Below are 12,292 nucleotides of genomic sequence, written 5' to 3'. Positions count from 1 at the left end.
AATAGATAAACCGTGATTCAGTAAATCCTGCAGCACAGGAATGGAGTGGCCACTTCATAGAAACAGTGGGAGAGAGATAGCCCAAAGCAGATAGAAGTGTTTCTTTGGACAGCAAACAGAGACTTTGCTGCCACAGAAGGCTGGGAAGGCAGACAGTATCAGAAGGCTCAATGACAGATTAGCCAAAATCAGGAACACTGCATGGCATGTACTAAAAGGACTGGGCAAGGATGCACCCTCTCACATACCTGATAAAGCAGTAGATCCTGGAAAAACACATGGACAAAGGATCAGAGAACATGTACAAGTGCACAAAGCCTTCTCTAACCCACATCTCCCAGTGTCACCACTGGAGATGCAGTATGAGGACTGACAGACAGCCACTGAGCTAGGAGGATATTTCTTACATGTTCCTGTCATCAGCTGGGACCTCTGTCAATAAGGAGTAATTCTATCCAATAGCATGTCCTCTGATCACTATGGTACTTGATATATAAATATCATTGACCTTCTTTTCACAAAGAAGAAAAGAATCAGCAGCATTCATGATTATTTCATATAAAAGCCTTGAAGTTAACAAGAAGTCTGCTTTCTCACTTGCCTTTCCCTAGAGCTGTTCTTACCTGGAAAAGATATTTCTGTCAGCAGAGAGGTTTGAGGTAAGAAATAAGGAGTGACCCACCATGAAAATGGAGAAAAAAAAATCCTAATTATCCTGTAAGAAACACCTTTTCTCAAATGAAAGGTGGTCTGCATGTTAATGATGGTCTCTTCATCTTGCAGCAATTAATTTGGCACTGACAACGGAAGAACTGTACAAGTAAGAGGAAAACATCTTGCTTTCCACTCTATGCAAAGTTGGCGTTCCGAAGACACAATTGAAGGTTACTGAAATCCAAATTCCTTCCACGGGATTTACATTAGGTACATAGTTCTGGAGTCAGTTGTACAATCCAACCCTGTTAAACTGCACTGAGATTTTAACTGAGGTTACATTCATACATGGTAGAATGTAACCCAAGGAGCAGCCACAAAAATTATACTTAAAAGACATGTTGAATCCATATTGCAAGCGAAATTAATTTTGCCATACCACAACAGCAATCTTTCTTTCAAGCTAATCAATGAAAGATGTATGTCCCACCAAATTCCTTTCATTTTTATACCTCCGTTTCCCTCAAAGACAAATGAAAGGACAAGCATGACTTCACTAATTATGATTAAAAATTAACTAGGGACTGCTTTATGTTTACACTATAAATAAAATATAAATATAGGAGATCTGATTCAAACTCACCAAAGGCTTGGAATTTGTAGCACTTACAAGAAGATTAAAGTGTGAATTTTTTGTTTCAAGTAAAATACATAAAGCATACATTTTAGTACAACGTTAATTGCAGTAAAAACATTATATGCAATACAACATTTGGACACAAATTTTCCCATTCTGGTTTAGACAAGCTGTCTTTTGCATTGCTATGTACAGTATTTTGAATAAGCTTAACAATTTAATTTAGAAGTTTCATACTCTTCCAATTAAAGCACACAGTACTAAATGGCAAATCTTACTTCTAAACTAAAATGTACTGAACAGCAAACTCTTTAATTAAATTTCCAGTTTAATGTGAAGAATAAGGAAAAACAACCAACTTTTCTCAGCCTTTCCAATAATTTATTAATATTTATGATCTCTTCATTATTTCCTGGTTTAAAAGTAAAACATTCTCAAAATTATGTTTTTTCTCAGCTTATTGAATCATGTATATTGCTTAATGAGAAGAAAAAGGAGTCAAGCATATTTTTTAAAATGTTCAGATTCTATAAAAATTTCTAAAATTTTACAAAATGAGCTGATTCTGATGTACAATACAGCTCAACAGAGAAAAGCATCATGAATGACCTGTTTATCTGTCTCCTTTCTTACAGGTGGAATATTCAGTAGGGATTACTCATATCTAAGGAAAAAAATAATTCTTTGATAATAATGAAGCAGTTAGCAAGGAGACAGACGTATCTGTTACACTGATTTGTAAAGTGTAACACCTCAGGCCTGAGAGGTGGCTTCATGTGAAACTTGAAGTTCAGCAAAGCCAAGTGCAATGTCCTGCACTTGGGTTGTGGTGGCTCAAAGTACAAATACAGACTTGGCAAAGAATGGATTGAGAATAGCCCTGAGGAGAAGGACTTGGGAGTGTAGGTGTATGAGAAGTTCAACACGAGCCAGCGATGTGCACTCCCAGCCCAGAAAGCCAAACATGTCCTGGACTGCATCCAAAGCACCGTAGGCAGCAGAGTGAGGAAGGGATTCTGCCCCTCTCCTCTGCTGTGGTGAGATCCCACTGCAGTGCTGCATCCAGCTCTGGGGACTAAAGGAAAGGCATTCCAAAGGAAGGACACCAAGTCCATGACACGGATAGGACACCTCTCCTATGAGGACTGGCTGAGAGATCTGTTGGAGAATTATTGCTGCTATACTTGATGCAACATCCGGAAGAAATTTTAGTTGTTCCTTCTTTATTTAACAATCAACACCTGTCCGTAAAGACACTGAAGGAGTATACCAGAATAAGTGTTATATAAGCATTACACCTTTTTGATCAGAGAGATACATTGTCTAGTAGAAAATTTTCCTTCTTTCCTTGGTTTCATTGGTCTTTGGAGGCCACCCTGTTCTTCCTGCAATTAAAAGAGGACAGGCATTATCATATTCATCATACTTTGCTCTATTTAACAGATTTAATTTTTCATGTTAAAAGGGAAGCTACCGATAGACTATAACACAATATAAGTAACGTAAGTTGGTTTTGTTTTTCTTTGTTTTATTTTTAAGAAGAAAAACATATTAAGTTTAATTAATTGGAGGGAAACCTTTTAAACATGTAAATGATCTGTTCAAAGCAGTTCAAAATAGCAGACTACTTCCACATATTATATATGCATAAGTATAGGCTACAATTGCCAGCAGTCCTTAATTGCTAAAAGAAAGGAGACCAAATTAAATTACATATGTCATAAAACTTTAAAAAAAATGGAAAAACATAACAGACTTTTTCTTTAGAGCTCAAAAGAACACATCAGAGAATAGAAAATTTATCAGATGCCCTTAGAGAAAATCTGATCACATATGCAAGTCAAATTGGGCGAAGTAGATTAGCCTTAATGAAAGGGAGAATTTGATAATATTGGCACATTTTACAGCAACATTTTCAAAACAGGACACTTCATTCTGAAAATTCAAAATTACTTTTGATAAAAAGTTTTGATATTTTCTAGATAAAGTACTTCAACTTTTCTAAGGATATGTCAGCAGGTTGAATACTTCCCACAATATTTTCAGAAGTCAGAGTCATTCAGGAAGGAAAAAAGCATTACCCAGTCACTCATCCTATATTCAATACAAACCAAATGAACACTTACAATGCAAGCATGAGGACAGTATAATCCTCAGGGCACAGTTCTTACATTTTCAACAAAAGTATCAATTCAGAGCTCTGTGGCCTTCTATGGAAGTCAATTCCCACTTTACACTGTACCTCCTACTGAACCTACCACTTTTGTGATGAAAATCTTCCAGTGTTAGTAAAGTAGCATATAAATCTCAAATTATAGGTCATAGAAAAGAAAGAAAGAAAGAAACAGACAAACAATTTCTTTTTCTTACTATTTTGGAAACATATATGACTAAGGGCAGAAAAGGAAATTTGCATTTTGGTTTACCTCCTGAACCTAAACATAGATCTTGACAACTGTTTCCTTTTGTTTCTCCAAGACGTTTGCATTCATTTTGGTGCAAAAAGAGACAAAATCAAGCTTGAAACACACTACATTGGGGGAAGTAAAAGAAACAGTGCACTGTAAGAAAGCTGAAAACTTTCATTCTCAGGAATTTGTAGGAAAAGTCAATGAAAACCAGATTTTGGATTAACAAAACTGCCAGAAATAGCAACAGCAGTGCTAATAGCTTTGTTCTTACCCTGCAAAGCCTGCTGGTTCACTCTGCATGGACAAACTAAATACCACCAACAGTAAAAAGTACTGCCTACAGAAATTGAGAGCAACGCATCCTACAACACCTGTGTTGATCATACCCAAAAAGCCACATATAATATCTACCACATGCCTAAAATTATACAGTCCCGCTCTGAAGGCATAGAACATCTCCTTGAAATTAAGCTCTATGGAAGAAAGGAAATATAGGATGAAACTACCCATGCATCAGATTTTTTACCAAAAGGAATATATTAATTTTCAGCCACCAAAACTCCCCTAATGGAAAAAAAACCCAAACAAAACAAACCACAACAAAATACAAGTTACTGCTAACTGCCTGCTAAGCTGATGCTATAATTGGTTTTTGATAAAGTAAATGAGGATATGTTTGTGAGTCTCATGGAAAACACAGCTAAAAATATTTCGTCAAATACGTTCTGTTTGGAACCAAATCATGTTACTAAAGTCTCACTAAAAAGAAATCACTTTTTATTTAAGTGACAGGATGTAATCTGATGGAAATGAATCACAGCAGATCTCACACTGAAGCAAAGCACTCTGCAGAGAGAATAAAATGAACAGGAATGAGATCATGTTTAGGATTATCCACTGAGACCACAACACAATGAAGGGCAAAGTGTACAAAATGCAGTGTGAGCGGATGCAATGTTTCAGTACATAGCCTATTAAACATTCCTATATCTCCAGAAAAGCAGAGCAATTCTAACAAAAGATAGACATGTTAGTGTTTTTATATCTTCCAGTTAAATGCTGACTTCTCTAATTTACAAATGGATATGGACACAGAACACAGATGTTACAGTTAGGATTCAAAAAGCCTTGGTGAATTTTCTCTTTAAAAACACAGAGCTCCTGTTATATTGTCAAAAACAACCAAGTCAAAGCCTCCTTGACTTGAGAGACTTCCACTACTTCGTTGGCAGGCTGTAACTGGCACACTTCACTTTGCATGTTCAGACATAGAAGATTTGAACTCACAAAAATAGAAAAAGAAAGACCCAAACCTTCCAGTAATCAGATGGAAAGCTGGCATGGATAAGGGACCTATTCCTGTTGATAAACCTCAGTTGCAAAAATTAAGGTACAGCCTTGAAAAATAACAAAGAACTGCAACTCCGAAGTTGAATGAGACCATATGTTCTGGCATTGCTAGAACAGTGAAACAGGTGGCAGTAATACAGGTGTTTCAGTGTATAGCCTTCAGGGGGTTTTTTGGCAGTTTCAATCAAAAAACCAACCAGTTGCTTACCCTTTTTGATGCCAGAATGAAAAACAAACCCAAGAGCAGAGATACATGACTAGCAAAGAAAGGCAAAAAAGTCTCCACAAGTTAGTTATTAAGTTCTAACAGACAGCAATGATGCACACTGATTTTGCATTGCCATCTTTATTGAGAACACCAAAGACTTTGTTAATGCCAGGGAACAGTAAGCATGGGAAAATAACATGAGCTTATCAATCCAAGAAAACTGAATTTTGCAGCCCTTCCTCAGAAAAAAACCCCAAACTACTATTTGCGGAACAAAATTCTTCTTCTGAAACAAGAAACATAGGCAAATAAATCATTCTAGAATTAATCACAAGTCAAACAATGTTTTTTGTTGTTGCAGAACTTTTATTGCTACACACTTAATAAATGCTGGTTTAGTGATTGCTGACTGCTTTTGCTCCTTACTCTGAGATTCTGTCAACTGTACTTCTTTGGTCCAGTTATTCCCTGCCAAGGACTTGCTGTTAAAACTCAATGCAACAATTTCTTTTCATGATGGCAGCATGACTAGCAAAAGTCTTCTCTAGTCCACAAGTTGTGATTAAAAGTGCTTGAATTTGTAATCTTCAAACCCAAAGACTAGTTTGGTTAGTCATACAGAAACTTAGAAAAAAACCATGCAAGGGCATTTTTGAAAACAAATTCTCAGGAACAATGGAAATTGGTTTTTTATCAAAGAGCTGTCTACATACCTCAGTGTAAAAAGCCAATGGAGAGCAGACCTACTAGAAAATCCAGCAGTTTTCTGTCAAAATTTTGCCAAAACTTTTATTCTCTCTTACTACAATATACAAAAACCCACTGGTTCTTCCAGGAAGAGAAGACAAACATTTTAGTGACTACTTTTAAAAAATGAGGAAGGAAAAATAACCATAGAAGAAATTTAGGAAAATGGTTATGACTGCATTGAATAAATATTTTACATAGTTTGGAGTTTAAATATAGTTTTATAACTCCTAGATAGGAGGCTTTAAAAGATCTAATAGAAGAAGCATCACAGCAAACTGAAGATACTGGAAAGTACAAGGAGTATCTAAATTATGCAAACCTCCTTAAATTTCCTGGACAAAAAGAGACAAGTTTAAATAAAAATACACAGATTTTGCCTCTTTGTGTTAGAAAAGACTTTGCAACCTACACAGAGGAAGTGAGAATTTTCCTTCAACTTCTCAATGAATTTGCAATAGAAGAAGACCAATACTATGAATCAGGATGAAATGGGTTTGCCATTCCATCTGTTCTGTACTTTATTTTGTGATAGACTACTTGAGCATCATTCAACAAATCTGGAACAAGGTTATGACTTTAAAAGCAACTGGAAGATCAAAGTTAACATAAAGAAAGCATTTTTTAGAAGTGTGTGATAATCCATTTTTGGAACTCCATGCTGAAGTTGCATCAGAAGAAGTTAAAGTTCAGTAATATGAATTTTTACATTTCTGCAAAACTATACCTCTTTCCTGTTTATTGAATATTTTTAAAATAAAGGGTTTGTTTTCATGTGAGGATTTGTTTGTTTGCTTTCCTTAATCATGGAAACACTAACCAGAAATAGGAAGAAAGAACTTACAGAAATCATTTGATGAAAAGACTTGAGTATTTGCCTTCTGAGGGCCAAATCCATGGCACCACAAGTTCCAAAAAAAGATTCTAGGATAAATGTATTTATTTAGATAAATAAGAGAACACAAAGGAGGAAATATTTCTTGTCAGGGCAGAAAATTGTAAAACTAAACCACTGAGAACTCATTTCAGCTGCTTAAAGTTCAAAATTAGTACATGTATAGTAAAGGCAAGCCAAGAATATTAATTATATGTGCACATGCATAAGGTATACTACACATTTTAAAAAAATTTGAGGTAGTATCTATTTATTTTTTTTTCCTTGGTATTCATTATGACATCATATTTAACCTTCTATTGTTGATCAAATCTCCCACATCTCTCAGGATATGTACCAAAATAACACACCATTAAGTTTTAAGGGTTGGTTTATCTTTTTGCTTTATTACCATCTTTTTTCATATATATGTATCACCAGACTGAACATCAAGGAATGAAGAAAGGAAGGGAAATGGTACAGGTTATCCACTAAACTAGAAAAATACTACTACAATCTTGATAAAGAATGCTGCCAAACATCCAGTGTCAAATAGGAAGGAAAATCTTGACTATGTCAAGAACTGAATCTGATCCTGAAAAAACCTCCTAATTAAGCAAAGATAAACCTTAAATAATTAGTGTCTCTACACATTTCTCAACTGATCTCATTACTCACTTTTCTAATTCCTTGCTCCTACTCTCCCTTAAGAAGATACTGACAGAAAAAATAATGTTGTTTCTCTCATCTTTCCCCAACTTCTGTGTACCCAAAGTCGTGGAAGAGCAGCAGCTTCACCCTGGAAAGCTGCTTGCAGGTTCCAATTCAGAAGCTGTTTGCAGTTCTTCAGACACCCAGAAAATTTGTTCTCTGAACTGGTTAGGCAAGAAACCTGAAAGAGTGGTGAGAAGGTTTGTCCTTAAAACTAGAATAGAACAAGAGCAAACCAAGGGCTGTGGAAACAGATGGCAGGAGAAAATAAAGGCAGGGGCTAGCATGGAAGATGGGAAGGAAATCCATGTAATTGCACAGGCCTAGATAAGACAGCATGCAAGTGACCTGGTAGCCAGGATGGTTGTGGAGGGCTCTCTCCTTATGCTAAAAGACCTGTCACCACAGAATGGTTTCATCCAAGGGGATTAGAGTACTTTTAGCTAACCACCTCTCCCTGACACCTGCAGCAATCTGATGGTGCAGTAGCCCCTGGTGTGTGGGCTTTGTGCCATGCAGGCTGTACACAGTCACTGTGGTGCGCAAAAAACAAGGGAACTAGTCCTGACAACATCTGGAAGGTGTCATCACAGTGGCCTCCTGATGCCATAAGCCACCTCGCTGCCTTCTCTTCCAGGCCCTATAAAGACCGGGATTGCAGTAGCTGGCTTGCAATTTGCTGAGCTTTGAGGCCCTCGGATGCCAACCATCAATGGAGAAGAGAGGGCCTGGAGCAGAGGGACTGCCCACCTTTGCATGGCACATCAGAGTGATGCCTCCCAAAACCACAGCTGGAGTGGAAGCCATATGGGGGGAGTAACATTATCAAGAGGTTGTGAGGGGACACAGCCAGGACATCTGACTCAAATCCACCAAAGACACATTCCCTACCACATAACATCAGCTATAAACTGTCTGGTGGCAGTTTTCCCAGCACGGCCATTGCTCAGAGATGGACTGGACATTGGTCTGCCAGTGGGAGGTGATGAGTGACAGCCTTCACATAATTTGGTTTTTTGGTTTTCCCTTTCACTGATTAAACTGCCTTTATCTCAACCCACAATTTTTTTTCTGCTTGCCCATCCTGCTGTGGGGGAATGAGCACATTACTGGATAAGAGCTCAGCTGCCAGCCATGTTTAGTCCACATTTTCAAATTGAGAGAATGTGGGATTTTTTCCAGAGATCAAAGCTGTAGGACTTAATTTAAATATCAGTCTAAAAAACACTAAAAAATAATTTATCAGTATTTTTTGTTATACATTTTCCTTTAACACCCTGGCACAGATTTGGAATAAAAATGCAAGTGTTTCCTTTAGCAGACACCTGATCTGCACAGCTGTCTACTGTAAATGTTACAAACTACTGCTGTGACAAAGTCAGCAGAAAGACATCAAGTTTTGGAATAATTGGGGCATAACACTACCTATAATCTTTAGAGTTTCTTCTCCATTAAGCTAAACAATTTCATGAATTCTCACCTAAAACCATGACATGTAACACTGACACTGAAAAAACTCAAGCTAGATAAGGAAACCAGTTCAAGACTACCTGAGGCTTTGTGGTTAATAAAGTCTGGGGTATTTTTCTGTATTTTCTGCAGCATATGTCTTCACTTTAAATGTGAATATTTGAGAAATACCTGCTGTACCATTTTTAAAATGTCAAAAACAATAGGATGATTATATCAATAGCAATTCCATTTTCAAGTGAGCCTACATTAGCCATACAGGCTTTACTTCAATAAAAGGATGACTACTATATACAGTGCTTGCCTTACTTATGATGCCTCCAAGAAAACATGATATCAGCATGTATTCTGATAGAAAAAGATACAAATCCCATAATTACCAGGTGAGTTGTGACTTCCTTTTTACTTCATATTTGTATTCTTAATACAAAAACATATAAGATTTTCCATCAGAAAGTTCATTTTTTGGTCAGCGAAGAATTCACCAGCTTTTCAGATTTGTAGGCGTATAAATTCACCACTAGTCACCTGAGCATTCCCTTGTAGCAATGCAATTTTTTGGATTCTATCTTTTAAAAAGCTACACATAAATAAAAATGTATTACAGACATCTTTATATTTATATTATGTTTACAACTCTGTCATTGATTATGAGGAAGATATTTAAGTTCACTTTTCTTCATCAAACACTAAGCTTTTAGTCTGCAGCAAAATGAGAATGTTTGATGGAAATACATGGTTTACTGAATGACATATCAAGAGCATGAAGAAAGGAATTATTTAGCAGTTATAGGCATATTTACCCTGAAAAGCCAAATGCATCTTGCCAGACCATCTATCACCATTTCTACTTCTGTCCACAGTGTAGAGATTGATCTTCCTATTGCTAGGTCTCTAAAACTTCCCTTCCTGTAAAAGAACAAAAAAAAAAATTGTGAGGATTGAAGCCATACTTTAAAGCAGTAAATTATATTAGCTCTTTGACATCTCTTGCAAAGTAAATACTCCCATTCTGTAACAAGAGCATTAATATTGCTGAACAATGTAAAAATTATTTTGCATTTTAAAGTATTGGTTGGGAATGAAAATACGTAATGAACCATACTCCAACCTTGATTAGCTGATATGAAACAATTTCTGGCATGGAGGATAAACAAGCCAAACAGTACTGCTTGACTACCTGTGATCCTTCAGGATGCACATACTTAATCCTTTATGTAAAAAGCAACAAAAAAATTCCACAGATAAATTAATTCTGGTTCATGATACATGTTAAATATACAAACTATATGCACACACATAGAAGTTGTTGTTTTGATGTTCCTCCATACATATTGTTAAAAACTCAGACATGAATGAAGTATGAAAGTGTAATATAGCTTTAAACTAGCAAATAACTCTGTTTTAATTAGCAGTAACTCCTAGTGGTTTAATATCATATAAATATTGTTCCATAGGGTTGTTTTTGAGAATTGACAAAGCCCAACTGATTAAATTTCCCATAAAACCTCCCAGTATCAATTAAGTAGAGAAAAATATGCTCAAGTAATTTAGAATGAGAAAGGACTAGTCTAAGTGTGCTGTGTCACCTGACCTCCAGTAACATTAAAAACATTTGTTTCTTTTGCAGCCATGACATATGGTTGCCTTATGCATGTCAATCCTTTCCAACAGCTATGCAGCTTTAAATCATAAAAATTTCAGGAAAGAAAAATCACACCAGAAAGTCACAAAGAGCATCTGACCCGTAGCACCACAAGTCAGACTGAAGGATTTATAAAGAGGCAACTAATCTCTCAAGAAGAAACAGCAAATGGCTTCTACAAGAATTTTTATGAAATCACAGATGGGTTGAAGCTGGGTCATGAGCTCCATACTCCTGCTCAAGCACAGTCTCCTAAAGCCAATTTCTCGAGACCACATTCGAATGGCTTTGGAATATATCTACAAGGATAGAGACTTCATAACAGCCCTGAGCAACCTGTGCCAGTGAGATCTTCTATCTCCTCAAGCACCTTCTCTGTACCTCTAATATGTCCATCTCTCCCTTGTACTGAAGCATCCAAAACTGAATCGAGCACTCCAGGTGTGGATTCACCAGTGCTGAACAAAGTGGAGGGATCAGTTTCCTTGACCTGCTGCCAGAGCTTTGCCAGTGGCAGCCCAGAATATCATCAGCCACCTTTGCACCAAGGGCACATTGCTCGCTTATGTCCACTAAGGCCCCCAGGGCCTTACCTGCAAAACTGAGTGCCCAGGGTTGCTCCCCCACAAGTGTGGAACTTGATACTTCTCCTTGATGAACCTCATGGGGTTCCTGTCAGCCCACTTCCCTAATCTGTCATCACTTCTCAATAATTACCCTGGCCTGGGGATTTCTTGTTTCTTAGATCAGAAATGCCCACGAAACAGAACACCAGGGCAGGCCACGCATACACATGAATGTAGCAAATGCATGAGCCAAGCTACCTTTGAAGAATGTGTTCTTCCAAATTTCAGGCTAAATCTTTAAATGTTTTCACAACCAATCATCACAGTTTTCAAGGAAGATAAACATGTACAGATTCAGTCATCTGAGACCCTAAACAGTTCTGACATTTTTAGATAAGTTAAAGCATTGTACTCAACTTCCTTCTAAAAGATGATGGAGGTATTTGCAGTCAGGCTATTGTATGTTTATTATAAATTTTAATATAGTCTGATATCTTAGAGTTTCTCACATACATTCTCTTGTAAGTGCACATCTTAAGCAAGAATATATCAAATAATAGCAATTAGAACAAGACAAAAAAAATCTTTGACTGTCAGCATCCTGCTGCAGAACTTGTTACAGTAAACCATGGAACAGTACAAGAAGGAGAAAGTAATATATCTGTATGTGCACCTACAGAGGAATAGAAACATTGAAAACAAATTCTTATAAAATAAAGCGACACTTTTAAGAATGCTCCTTAATTTGCACCTACAAACAAAGTTTCAAGTATACCTACAAGCAAAGGTTCAAGTACTTGAAACCTGAGTGAATATTCAGTGAAGGTCTGAAATAAGAACATGAAACTCAGCCCTAAACACCAATGCATACTCTAATGTCGGGTAATATTTTAAAATACAGTACTTTTAATTTTCTTTATTACATTAGGCTGTTACATAAACTCACTTCAATCCATAACATTTTTGTTGCCATGAAACATTGAGGCCATCTATTATTTTATTTGCAACTAAGGCCAAGA

General features: G+C 36.7%; 1 long non-coding RNA gene across 4 annotated transcripts in view; it reads right to left on the bottom strand.

Moving 5' to 3' along the window:
* Positions 1-1,264: 1,264 nt before the first annotated feature.
* LOC136302380 (uncharacterized) overlaps positions 1,265-12,292 on the bottom strand; it is a 72,318-nt gene continuing 61,290 nt past the window's right edge. For all 4 annotated transcript variants that reach the window (XR_010724048.1, XR_010724051.1, XR_010724049.1 and 1 more), the window contains 2 exons: positions 9,866-9,971; positions 1,265-2,676 (listed from right to left, as the gene is read on the bottom strand). This is a non-coding gene — a long non-coding RNA (uncharacterized lncRNA). The remainder of the gene's footprint in view (positions 2,677-9,865; positions 9,972-12,292) is intronic.

The sequence above is a fragment of the Chamaea fasciata genome, unplaced genomic scaffold (genome assembly GCF_029207755.1).
Source record: "Chamaea fasciata isolate MVZ Bird 193981 ecotype frontalis unplaced genomic scaffold, bChaFas1.0.hap1 SCAF_1, whole genome shotgun sequence".
Taxonomy (NCBI): domain Eukaryota; kingdom Metazoa; phylum Chordata; class Aves; order Passeriformes; family Sylviidae; genus Chamaea; species Chamaea fasciata.
This window is presented reverse-complemented; position numbering and strand designations above follow the sequence as displayed.